We start from the raw sequence: 14,110 nt of genomic DNA on the forward strand, positions 1-14,110 counted from the left end.
TCCTTTTTGGATGAACACGTATGTGCACGCAAAAAAACCCACCTGCACATCCAGAATGTGTGCAGGTGTGTGTGCTTGGCCTACACCCAAAGATAGAGGAAGTGAGGACCAACCTGCTCTCAGCTGTCCAAGATAGACACAAGCCAAATATGACAGTAGAGGAAAAAGCCGCCCTAAAGAACCTGCAAAACAGGGCTGACATAGTCATCAAACCAGCGGACAAAGGAGCAATGGTTGTAATATGAAAAACAGAGAATTACAGGAAGGAAATGATACGGCAACTGTTGGACAGGGGCACATACCAGCCAGTCCAGAACCAGTCCGTGGCCCTTAAGAATGCACAGATCAGGAGTAAGACCCTTGGTCGTAAAGTCCTACAGAAATGAAGACTCACGGACGGGACGCCAGGGAGGTCTACTCTGAGCGGAGATAAGAGATATTTTTCTTAACTTCCCGTCGAAAGTCTCGGCTCTATACATCCTCGGAATATCTTTAAAGAAAGGTTAGAAGCAACTGGCTCATGGCCAGGCCGGCCAGTAGTGAGTGGCTGCCAAGTACCAACAAAACCTGTTGTCCTCAGGTGTTCAGCTCTACTCACACCACTATTGAAACTTCTCCCGGAACGACTGAAGGATACTACGGACTTCCTCATACGCCTGCGGAACTATAATGACCTTCTGCCACATGTCTATTTTCGCTTGATGTAGTATCCTTGTACCCAAGTAACCCACAACGAGAGTAGCGACTTTTTTGACATAAACAAACCCAAGATCCAGCACGACTTAAGGAGGCAGGTGTCTGAAGACCCCCGTCCAAAGAGCTCCTACAAGAGGCAATACTACAGGTCATGAGGGACAACATCATGACTTCCGACGGGAAACCTTCAGACAAATTAAAGAAACGGCGATTGGAGGCATCTAGCAGCGTAGCCATCGCGGAAATATTTGTACACACAACATTTAAAACGGCCAGACAAGAGTACAGACCGGCGGCGGATATCTACCACCGCTACATAGATGATATTTTTGAAGCAATAATGGGAGGCGAACAAGATCTCACAGCTTTCTTCACCTGGACAAATGGGGTCCACCCTAGAAATGAGTGAAACAGCATTAAACCTCTGACAACCTATGTTTATCTCGACAATCACAGGAAGACTCAAACACAAAAATCTTTTATAAACCAACAAACAAACACTCATATCTCCAATACTCGTCAAGCCACCCCACTTTCATTAAAAAGATCCCTGCCCTACTCCCTGGGAACCCGACTGAAACGAATAGTCAGCGATGGGGAGAAACTAGGGAGAGGAGAGGGGGTCCTTAAGCATCTCTAGGATTTTTTCAGACACAGAATACACCCTTATAAAATCCTACAAGATGCAGATACAAAGTTAGCACAAAGAAACAGATCATCATTATTACAACAGAGGAAACAACAGTCAACTAATGATAGGCTAATCCAACTCTGTCATTGCTAGCCCAGCCGTGGTCGAGGAAGGGTGCATCGTGGAGCGCTCTAGAAAGTTGTGAACTTGTGAACCAGTGACTTTGATGGAGGATGAGGAAGGAGATTTCAGCCTTTACAGGGAGCAATGACCAGGAGTAACAAACGGAAAAAAGTGCACAGAGAGTTAAGTGATACTGACAGTGATGAACGAGTGAAGAAGTAGTGTGATCGACGGCAGACGGAACCTGTGTTACAAAGCTAGATACAAACTCAGCAGGAAAATCTCACCGGAAGAACCACATACAGCAAGAGGCACGGATTAATGGAAGGAAGCAGCTGCTATTTCCCTCGATATGCCCACTAACTTTTCATCAGAAGCTGGAGTGGACCGTTCAATTGGCCAAGGATTTTGGTGAATATGAACCATTATTTAAGGAGGGTGTTCACCGGCCTTACATAGTGGTTGAGATAGAGAGGCAGTGGAACACTTAACGACTGACGGATTTAGGAATATTGTTTTGATTACTAATGAAGTGGGAATAATTTACACTAATGTTATTGTTTTTAAGTATCCAACATACTTGGATCCTGAGTTTCTTCATCTCAACATTGAAAGCGTTTTTTGGGCTAAGAAGAACATTATACATGGTGAAAACACAACCAGATTGTTGCCTTGTTAAAGGGTGGAACTCCAGAAAGAATTATTGTGCAAGGACTTGGATACAGTAAAGTGGCAAAATATATTGAGGAGCCTACATTATGCATGAAGTGTTCTCGTTGGAGACATATGTGTTGGAAATGTCAATTTGACCCCAGATGTAGATATTGTGAAAAGAAACATGACTCACGTCAGTGTAGAGTGAGGATTGAGAAAGGAGAATTTTTTTTGCCATGTTGCCGCAATTGTTGAGGCATCCACAATGCTGGTTCCTCTCTAGGTCCTATGAAGCCCCGTGTGAGAGATTCCAATCCAGTAACCATAAGCAGGGTAAACAAGGCTCCGAAGGAAGGCAAGATCGTACAGCAGGAACAAGGAAGAAACAGTGGAAAGACAACGATTGCCTCTGTGACCAACTTTTGGGAGAAAAGCAAGGCGACGATTAAGGATAGACTAGTGCCAGTAAGAAACGAAGCCGAAAAAGTGTACCCTCGTGGAAATGAGTTGCAGGGCAGCGCTGTGGACTCTGCGGTCAGTACACAGATCTTGGAATACTTCAAAAAGTTGGACAAGAGGATTGATGCTCTCGAAAAATTTGCTATGGCAAACAGATGGTGTGAGTAAAGTGAGGAGTGTAGTGGGAAGTGAAGTGGGGAGTAAAGTGAGGAGTGTAGTGGGAAGTGAAGTGGGGAGTAAAGTGAGGAGTGTATTGGGAAGTGAAGTGGGGAATGAAACGGAGGAGGAAGAAAGTAAGGAAGAGGATGGAGTATCACAGATGGAAGAGTCTCAGGAAAATGAATTATCCACTAATGATGGCAGAGTTCAACCCCATGTGGTGGGAAATGTTGACTTATAACCTCAGGAAAAATGGTTTACACATATAGAATTGGAAGACATTGTTAAGAATAGAGTTACCGTTGATGGTAGTAGGGAGTGTACAAATGCTGAGCAAGAAGAAATTTCAAAATGTTGGGAGTCTTTGACTAATGAGATATTGCTCCTCAGTGACATAAATGTGGGAGGGTGTGGACAAGGCGATATCGATTATCAATGAATTGGCAAACCGACAATTCAGAGTGTTGGAACATAGAGGAAAAAATTACTGCATCTACTTTGTATTGCTCTCATGTTGGTGTTAATGATGCTTTGTAACATTAGAACATAGGGATCTTATTATGTTTTCACATGCATTATTCATTTCTTCCCACATTTTGAAGTGAGAGGGCTAATGCATTTGCTCCCTCGCCTCTCATTAGTCTAACTGCCCAAGCTTCATTTATCTCTGAAATTCTATCCCCAATGCTATAAGTTCAATCATATCATTATCTCAGTAATAATATTTCTTGGATCATGAATATAATCTTGGGATTATTCTCATGGCTTCATTTTGTATCTTCTCTAACTTGTTTAGTCTGCCTTTACCAAAACAATACATAATCTATCCCTATCTTACATACGGTATCTCTGCATATAAGAGACGCAAATAGGAGGCTAATCTTCCAACACCCCTATTTTCTGAAAATAGTGGGATCTTACACCGAGAACTGACCAGCTTATAGGATTAGCTTAGGCCACCTGGGGAAACCATGTCAAAACTTTTTGCCTTTACCTCCTATATTTGCGTAGGTCAAATGGGTATAAAATAAGTATATCCCTTAGAGATATGCTTGTTTTCCGGAACATTAGTGCACCTTCCAACGACTCTTCGACCTGTTGAGGGGGTGTCAGCTGGGCGTTTTTATTACCCTGTGTATGTCTTATCTCGTTAAGACTTTTGAAAAATGTATCCATGTCAATGAACACATATTAGCACTATACAAAACTTTATTTGAATTTTGAACCACCTAGCAAAACTTTTGTACACTTTCAGGGTTGAGGAGGTCCTATGATTAAAAATGTATCCATGACTTTGTATACATATTAAGACTTTACAAACTTGATTGAATCTTGCATCACCTAGCGAAACTTTTGTACACCTCCAAGGTTGAGGTGTCCTACGATTAATACCTTACAAGGTTGTTGTTTTTCGGATCCAGCTACCCGGAACAAAAAGTTCTGGTAGCACAGGCTATGGTCAACCAGTAGTGTATTTACCTGGCACAGGAGCTGGGTCAGCTTACAAGGTTGTTGTTCTTGTTTTAGATTTAGCTACTCGGAACGAAATGTCCATGTAGCACGGGCTATTATGAGCCTCTAATTGAGTACCGTTATTCATGATAACCTTGTTACTGTGATATTTGGGTCAAAATTTTAAGTAGAGGTAGGGTTTCCTACTTTTCTCCAGTTTCTTTTTCGCTTCTGTTTTAGAGCACTGGTTTTAGTATTTTGTTTTAATAACATTATCTTGGTGGCGGATATAGATGCACAGCGTTCACTAGTATGTCCGATTCTTCATCGGCTTTTCTAACCATCGTAGTCACTGCGGATTTATCTAATGCAGCTGCTCTCGTTGGATTAATGTTCAGTTTGATGTGCAGGGCTTTAGTTGCTTCACTTTTGAATAAGGGGTAGATTGGACAGCTTTTTAATTCGTTAGGGAGTGAGTTCCATAGACTAGGTCCCATTATTTGCATAAAGTGTTTACAAAGATTTAATTTGACTCTGGGGATATCAGAGATATTTATTTCTTATGGGGTTCTATTACATTTGTCAAGGAAGAGTTTCAGATCAGGGTTTGAATCTAGAAACAAGGTTTTGCACATGTAAATGGAACAAGAAAATGTGTGGAGTGAGTTTATGTTTAGCATGTTGAGGGATTTAAACAGGAAGGGGCTGTGTGTTGTCTGAGAGTAGAAATTGTTTCTGTTCGGATAGCAGATTTTTGCTGGGTGATGATGGGTTTGAGGTAGTTTGCAGTGGTTGAACCACATGCAGAGATACCATATGTAAGATAGGGATAGATTAGCGCATAGTGTATTGAGAGGAGAGGAGAGGAGAGTTTGGAACATAATCTGATTTTAGAAAGTATACCGACCGTTTTCGAGACTTTTTGAGTAATGTGTTGTATGTGGGTACGCTTGTCCATGTATAGGCCAAGGAACTTTCCATCCTTTTTTATTGCTAATGTTAACATTGTCTATCTGAAGCTGAATTGCATTTGTTGATTTGCTTCCAAATAAAATGTAGTCGGTCTTTTCTATGTTTAGTGTGAGTTTGTTAGTTGACATCCATGAGAGGACGTTTTTCATTCGTTATTTACAACATTATTTAGTGTGTGTGGGTTGGGGGTCTGAGTAGATGAAGGTAGTATGGTCAGCAAATAATCTAGGTTTAAGAATGTTAGAGACATTAGGCAGATCATTGATGTATATAAGAAATAGGAGAGATCCTAGGATGCTGCCCTGCGGCACTCCTACGGTTCTTCTACTCCTACTCCCACATCTTTGCCAGTGTGACTTGGTATCCAATTTAGGGTGATTGACAGCCTTAGATTTTGTGCTTATGTTCCTATATATAGGATTTTGTGATGAGTTGTATGTTATATCATTGTTGGCTGGAAAACAGTGCCTGAAGCGAAGATTGAGAGTCGGTATGAATGATGACATCATGTAAATTATTCTCAATTGTATAATTTATGGCCTGTTTTAGGGCATATAATTCTGTTTGCAATGTTGAGCACCCACTATTTATGTTCCAGTACGCTCCATTGTTAATAGTGTAAACTGCTGCCCCAGCAGAATCTCTTTCTTGATAACTGATCCATCAGTGAAGATGTGAGTGGTTGTCGGTCTTGAGATTTCATTTGTTGTTCTATGATCGCTTTGAGCCTCTACGAGTCACATGATAATTTTTTTAACTGTAATCCTTCAATAATTATCTTTAAACTTGATTCTTCCCATGGAAGAGGCTGCCGAAAGTGTTGATACGGTTTATCTTTTCCTGTTTTAATGGTCCATTTCAAGTCCACTTTCTCTAGAATCTTGACCAGATTATCCATCCATGCACTTGTTCTATATTGAAGGTTTCTGTGAAGCGATCTGTGTATGTTATCTTTGATTGACAGTCTGGTGATGGTTCCAACACGTTTTGCTGTTGTGGTGACTATTCTTTGTTTGATCCTGATTTATAAGGCTGGTAAGTTGGTTTCCATTCATAGATTCTCTCGACGCGTCCATATAGGTGCTCCAGCATTGTTCTGAGAGCATCATTTTAAGACCCTTCCAGATTTCTCCTATTGGTTATCACTGATGTATGTAAGAGTAGGAGCAGTATAGCCAATGAGTGACCTAAACTGCTTGATCATAGTACATTTTGAGTACATACTAGTAGAGTTGCCCCATCTCCAAAACTTGTCAGGGAACGCAAAGCTGACTTTCTGGCTATGCAACGTTGCCGAAGATATTAAAATTCTTGAGTGAATTTCAACCGGCTGTCTATTATCACTCAAAGGTATTGAAAAGAGGTAACCCACTGAATTTCTTGTCTTTGTATTGCGAGTCTGATGTTTTGAGTTCATCAGACTCGCAATACAAGGACATTGTATTGCAAAATGGCATTGTAAAATTGCAATTTTAAAGGCAGTTTTTTTGGTTTTAGAGCAGTTTCTTTTCATTGCTATGCATTCCGCTTCCTTACATATGATGTTTAGGGATTTTTGTGCATGGTTCCTGGCGCCTTTGCCATTGATAATGACCACAAAGTCTTCTGCATAGTTAAGCAGTTTGGCTTTTGGTAACTTAAGCTTCATGAATTGTTCCATGAGACAGTTGAAGAGGAAGGGGCTTAGTATTCATCCCTGCGAAGTACCATTTTCCGGCCTTCTTTAGTAGGATGTTTTTCCTTGGAATTTGACTTTAGCATTTCTGTTAAGTAGACTTCATTTGGCAAAGGCAAGAGCGTGTCCTTTGATTTCCTTATTCACCAGGTAGCACAGTGTAGCTGGAACATTGGCTAGCTCGACGGCTTTTTCTAGGTTCCGAATAATAAAGATTCCTGGTTTGTCATTGATTTGATCCAGGAAGGAGGTAAGGCATTCTGTGGTTCCCACACCTTTTCTGTTAGCAAACATATTGTGGTGAGTGGATATGCTTTCCATTCAATTCGATTAAGAGCCATTATTTCCGCAGTTTTAGCCAGACAGCTTGTCAATGAGATGGGTTTTAGATTTCCTGGGTCTTTGGGTTATGGAATGGGAACTATAATTGCACTATTCCAAGAGAGTGGTCGAGTCCTTGTCATCCAAACTCTGTTGATCACATTCAAGAAGGCTTCTTCATCCTTTTCTCCTAGCTTGGCCAGCCTGTTTTAAGTAATTTTGTCTTCAACTGGAGCTGTGTTTCTAGTTTTCTTTGTAGCTCATCTGAGTTCTTTCATATTGAATGGCTGGTCTAGTTCGTGAGGTAAGGCTAAAGCATCGTCTATTTTTTTTCAATCTTGCTGCTTGAAGTCTTTGTTGGTAGGTAAGAGTTGTCTGAGGAACTTGTGTGGAACTGGCTCTTGAAGCAAATAGGTTTGGTATTCTTTCTGCTTCTTGCTCTGGATGTACATGATGGGGCAGAGCAGGAGGCGATTTTCCTTTGGTTCTGTTGATTTGCCTCCAGATGTCGCCCAAAGATGTATGCTGATTTTGCTTGGAACACCACTCGCCATTTTTCTTCTCTGATTTTGCTCTTTCTTCATGCACATGATCTCAGACAGCTCTAAGAAGTTCCAGATTAGCTTGGTTCTTTCTCATCTGAAATTCTTTCGTGCATAATTTAGTCTTTTATGTAGTTCTTTGATCGTATCACAGTAATACCCATGATCATTTTGTTGTTGGGTAATTGTTTTATTCTTGGAGGATGGAGTGATTTGCTGCTCTGTGTATTGCATTTACTAAATCTTATTTCATCTCTTCAGTGTTGTCAGGCGGAGTGTAGTTTTGGTGTCAAATTTAAAGAGATTCCTAAAATTTCGTAAAATCTGCTTAGATAAAATCTCATATGGGTTCAGGATCTGGGGGTCTGGGAGGTAGTGTTATATTATTAACTGTTCTTGTAGCAAAGTGGTCACTAGTCAGTACATGGTCAACTGACCAATAACACATCTCAGGAAGGCTCAGGAATCTGTACATCAGTTGATTGATGGTTGAGAGGTGGGACCAAAGAGCCAGAGCTGGTGGAGACAAACGTAAGGTCCAGCTTCCCCCCACCAATATGGGTTGGTTCCATCGAGTTAAGCAGATGGATTTCAGGCCCATCACCCAAAGAGTGTTCAATATGTCTTCTGTTGGCTTCGGTTCTTGGAGAATCAAGTGGCATTTCACTATGAGCGTTGAAGTCACCCGAGAGATAGTAGGTGTGGTGATTGCTATTTCATAGATTGGAGAGATACATATTGTATTTTCTATGGCTCCTGTATACATTAAAGATGGACAGCATTAAGTTTCTCATGGTGAGATAAACGCCCATAACTTCGACGTCCTCATTACAGTAGAGGCAAGTCTGTGATTGACGTGGCATTGATATGATTTCTTACCAGTACTGAAATGCCTCTGGTGCCACTTTGTACAATTGGGCAGTGGAAACTTTGATACCCTGGAATATTGATATTTCTTTCAGTCCTGGTAAGTGTTTCTTGAAGTAAAACTATATCAATGTTGGCCCTCAGAAGCACTGAGCGCTGAAACAATTTAGTTTCGTCACCTTTTTCGACTTCGTCGACATTTTCCGGTAGGGCTTGTTGAAGTGTGGAGGAAATAAGTTCAGTAGATTTTTTTTTACCTCTGTTAACATTTCTTACCTTGACTGAGGGTTAGTCTGTTCCAGCACTTAGAATGCTTTGTCGAGCATCTTGCTGAAGGTCTCTGCGAAGGAGACAATAACCATTGGAAAAGTGGTCACCTGATACTCATTTAGCTGCCCCTTTTTTGTCTTGGTAGGTGAAGAGACTCTGGGATGGGTCGTGGTGTCTTTGCTACAACCAGCTACTGGATCATTTGATGATGTAGAGATCATCATCCGTGCTTGAGATATCCTGGAGGCAGTAGAAGGTGCATTTTGTTGCCCTGATCAGTGCGGTTGTTGTTGCCTTGTGGTAGTGCTCTGTTTTATCCAGTTGTTCGAAATCTTGTTGGTTAGACTAGAAGGAATTGGAGCTCAAGACTGTTACTGATTTTTATTTTCATTGTATCGAACTGTAATTGTCAGCTGTATAAGGGAATGTTTAATCTTGTATTAAATGCAGGATTTGTGAATTGTTGAACAGATACGCATGTGAGCGCATGCATTTGTGCTGGATTCAGAGTGAGAGTGAATTTTGACCTGCTTGGAGCATATGGGTCACCAAGTGGCCTCCCCCAGATAATTAGCACTGCCATGTGACCTTTGCATTAGTAGTTCTCTCTTTGACAGGACTGGGCAGTTTGTTATCATAAGATCATAAACATGATGTTAGTGTGGCTCTTATTAAAATTCAGTATCAAGGTACATGGTTTCTCACTCATTTTGTTGTGTTTACCGATGTTTGGCATCAGTTTAAAGGGTGTGGTAACATGTTTTCAGATAAGATTAATGGATGAAAAGTATTTGTGTGGTATTATCAGTATAAGAATTTTATTTGTCTTTAAAACTACCCAAAACTGGTACATAGTTTAACCTAGTTGTGCTTGCAGGGGGCGGAGTTTCGGTTCTTTGGTTTCACCCCTCAACAAATTAATAGTGTGTGTGTGTGTGTGTGTGTGTGTGTGTGTGTGTGTGTGTGTGTGTGTGTGTGTGTGTGTGTGTGTGTGCTGTGTGTGTGTGTGTGTGTGTGTGTGTGTAATCACCTAGTTGTGCTATACGGGGGTTGAGCTTTGGCTCTTTGGTCCCGCCTCTGAACCATCAATCAATCCAATGTACAGATTCCTGAGCCTACTGGGCTCTGTTATATCTACATATGAAACTGTGTATGGAATCAGCCTCCCACACATCACTTCCTAATGCATTCCATCTGTTAAAATACTCTGACACTGAAAAAGTTCTTTCTAATATCTCTGTGGCTCATTTGGGTACTCAGCTTCACCTGTATCTCCTTATGCATGTACCACAGATGTTAAATATTTCATCCTTGTCTACCCTTGTCAATTCCTCTGAGAATTTTGTATGTGGTGATCATGTCTTCCTAGCTCTTCTGTCCTTCCAGCGATGTGAAGTGCAGTTCACACAGTCTGGTCCTCATAACTCATGCCTCTTAGTTCAGGGACTAGCCTAGTGGTATACTTATGACTTTTTCCAACTTCGTCTTGTGCTTGACTAGGTACGGGCTCCATGCTGGGGCCGCATACTCCAGGATTGGCCTGACATATGTGGTATACAAGGTTCTGAAGGATTCCTTACATAGGTTTCTAAAAGCAGTTCTGATGTTAGCCAGGCCTCGCATAGGCCGCTGATGTTATTCTTTTGATGTGGGCTTCAGGAGACAGGTTTGGCGTGATATCAACTCCTAGATCTTTCTCTCTGTCCGTTTCGTGAAGGACTTCATCTCCCATTCGTATCCAGTGACTGGCCTCCTTGTTCCTCCTCCTAGTTTCATTACCTTACATTTACTTGGGTTGAACTTTAGTAGCCATTTGTCGGACCATTCCTTCAGTTTATCTAAATCATCTTGAGCCTCATGCTATCTTCCTCTGTTTTGATCCTCCACATAATTTTCGCATCATCAGCAAACATCGAGAGGAACGAGTCAATTTTCTTTTGAGAGATCAATTATATATATCAGAAACAGTATAGGTCCAAGGAATGATCCCTGTGGGACTCAACTGGTGACTCCCTGCCACTTCGAGACCTCACCTCTCACGGTGACTCGCTGTGTCCTGTTGCTTAGGTACTCCTTATCCGGTGGAGTACCTCCCTTTCACTCCTGCCCGCATCCTCCAGTTTGTGCACTAGTCTCTTATGCGGGTACTTGTGTCAAAAGTTTTCTGGCAGTCCAAAAATATGCAGTTTGCCCAGCCCTTTCTCTCTCTTGCGTGATTTTTGTTGCCTGGTCAAAGAACTCAATTAAATCTGTTAGGCATGATTTGCGATCTCTGAATCCTGCTGAGTTGTGATACAAAGTTCTTTCGCTCCAAATGTTTTACTAGCTTTTTTCACACAATCTTCTCCATCGCCTTGCATGGAATGCAAGTTAGGGACACTGGCCTGTTGTTCAGTGCCTCCTGCCTATCACCCTTCTTGTATATTGGGACTACATTGCCCCTCCTTCCAAATGTTTGGCAGTTCACACCTGTTACCAGTGATTGTTGTAAACCATGGAGAGTGGCAGGCACAGTGCTTCTGCTCCATCCTTTAGAATCCTTGGTGAGATTCCATCCAGGCCTATAGCCTTTGTCACATCCAAGGAAGCAGTTGCTTCCTCACCTCCCCATTGGTAATCACAAACTCCTTGTGATTACCGGAGTCTTTCTGTTCAATGTTGTCTCTCATTCTCGTTGGAGACCCCTTTACATGCTGACTTAAAAACTTCTTGTCACCTCCTCCAACAGTTTCGCTCTCCATGTTTGCTCACCTCCATGCGGTCCTTGTTTTCCCAGTCTATCCTTCCGTGATTAAAGTCCCATTATGAGCAGATGGGATCGATTTCAACATGCAGCAGCGGCTGCTCTTTCAATTATAGTGTTAACTGGCATGATGTTTCTGTCATACTCTTGCCTGGGTCTTCTGTCATTTGGTGGTGGTGTATATATCACTGCTACTACCTACTCTTGGTCCTCCTATCGTCATGGGCCTGTTATGAAGTCTCTGATCTCTTTGCAGCCTGGAATAACTATCTCCTCGAAACTCCATTTCTTCTCAATGGTAGAGCCACTCCATCTCCTCCCCTTTTCTTCCCTCACTTTCCTTATTAGAGTGTAGTCCTGGGGAAAGACCGCATTCGTTATGATTCCTGAGAGTTTTGTTTTCCGTGAGTTCAGTTACATCTGGGTTCACTTCTTGTGCTCTTTCCCTCAGTTCACTTGCTTTTCTTGTAATCCCATCTATGTTCGAGTACATTACCTTGAAGCTGACTCTCTTCTTTTCATCCTCAGTTTCTGTTGATTCCACTGGGGTTGGTGGGGGGGGGGCAAGGGGGTGACCAGGGTGGAAGGGGTCTAGGAAGGGAACCTGGGGATAGCTGGGGTAACGTGGCACTGTGCCAGGTCTCCAGGAAATAGCTGGGATAAAGTGGCACTGGTCCAGGCTCACAAGGAAATAGCTGTAGTTGTACTTGCGGGGGGTTAAGTTCTGCACTTTCGGCTCGCCTTCAACACTGTCAACCAATCAATTGTTATTAACTAATAACTAAAAAAAAAAGTCCCATACACACCAAGGAAGCAACTCGTAACAGCAATCTAACTCCCAGGTACCTATTTACTACTAGGTAACAGGGGCATCAGGGTGGAAGAACTCTGCCAATTTTGTTTCTGCCATCACTGGGGATTGAACCCGTCGCTAGGATTACGAGTCCAGAACGCTGTCCACTCAGCTATCAGTGCCCCCATGTGGTAAAGTGGGTACTGTTGTCAAGTCACCAGGAAATAGTTATAGTAAAGTGGCCACTGTGCCTCTTTGTGAGGGAATGGACACAGTTATCTTAAATGTTTGTTGGAGAGTCCACACCACCATCTTAACCCTCACTAAGTGCACAGAGTGCGTGCACTGAGTCTAGTTTCTTTATTTCGAAAGCTTGACCCTGCCATGTTGGGTATCTGGTGACAGCTCTCGTCATCAGGATTCCATAGGTACCACGTTGGCCGACGTAGGTACTAGCGTTCAGAAAATTACAGCAAGGTGTAATACGTATATTACAGCTTATTTTTTTATTAAGAAATGAGGTACATCTGCATTAGTGCAGCTACCCTAGACTATATGAAAGTGGAGTACAGTGTGTCAAAAAAGCTAACTAGGTGATGCTAAGAAATCCCCATCACACAGGATGGTTAGTCATACAGAGGAATGTGATAAGCAGTCTGCACTGGCAGACTCCGGATGCATTTTGAGGATATCAACAACACAAGATTGAATAAGGTAGAAGTGGTAATACAAGTCCCCATCTCGCAGGATGGTTAGTCATACAGAGCCATGTGTTTAATAGCCTGCACTGGCAAATTTTGGGTATACTGTGAGGATATCTTCAAGAATACGAGAGTGAATAAAGTAATTGCAAAGCTCCAGGTACCTCATGCCAACTGGTCTGAAAGGTCTAATAACTGGGCATTCAGTGATGTAGTGCGGGAGATCGTGCCGTAGTTCCTGCTCACAGAGTTTGCAACTGGAGTGCTCAGGATTGGGAGATCCGTCACCTGCCACAGGTAACGGTAACCCAACCTGATCCTTGCAACCACTGTGTCGCACAGTCTAGTGGACGTTTTGTGCTGTCCATAGAGTGTAGGTTTCAGATCTGAACAAATCATAGCTTTTTATACTAGTACTTTCAGGTCGTTGGGAGTCAGTAAGTTCTTTCCTATCAGATCTGAATGTTTGATCAATACAGTTTTGACAGCAGAGATGGGGATACCTAGATCTAATTCAACTTCAAACTTGTTACACGCTAATTTGGCTGCAATGCCTGTCTCATTATGATGGGTTATATTTATGTGTGAAGGTATCCATACAAAGGAGATTCGAGACCCATTACTCTGTGCATCAATTAGGTCATTTATAATTGGGAGTATGAGGTTCTTGCTGTCGATCTTCCAAGAGAAGTTTCTATTGCTTGAAGAGCAGACTTTGAATCACAGTATATTACAGCTAGGTGTAATACGTATATTACAGCTAGGTTGTAATACGTATATTACCAGCTAGGTGTAACACGTATATTACAGCTAGGTGTAATACAGGCCAAAACTCCAGGGGATGAAATATCCAGTTTTAGTCTTTCGGGCGGTACTATTGGGAGCTGTGGTCAGGAGGGCTCGGCCCAGGCCGATGACGCCACGGCACTAGGCACACACCCGAGCCAAGTTGTGATTGGTTCAGCCAGCATGGCCTGCCACGGGATTGGCTAGTTCAAAGAACATAGAAGTACTGAGGAGGCGCCTGGGAAGCCAGCGGCCCACGTTGTCAC

This window comes from Procambarus clarkii, chromosome 46 (assembly GCF_040958095.1).
Source record: "Procambarus clarkii isolate CNS0578487 chromosome 46, FALCON_Pclarkii_2.0, whole genome shotgun sequence".
NCBI classification, from domain to species: Eukaryota; Metazoa; Arthropoda; class Malacostraca; order Decapoda; family Cambaridae; genus Procambarus; species Procambarus clarkii.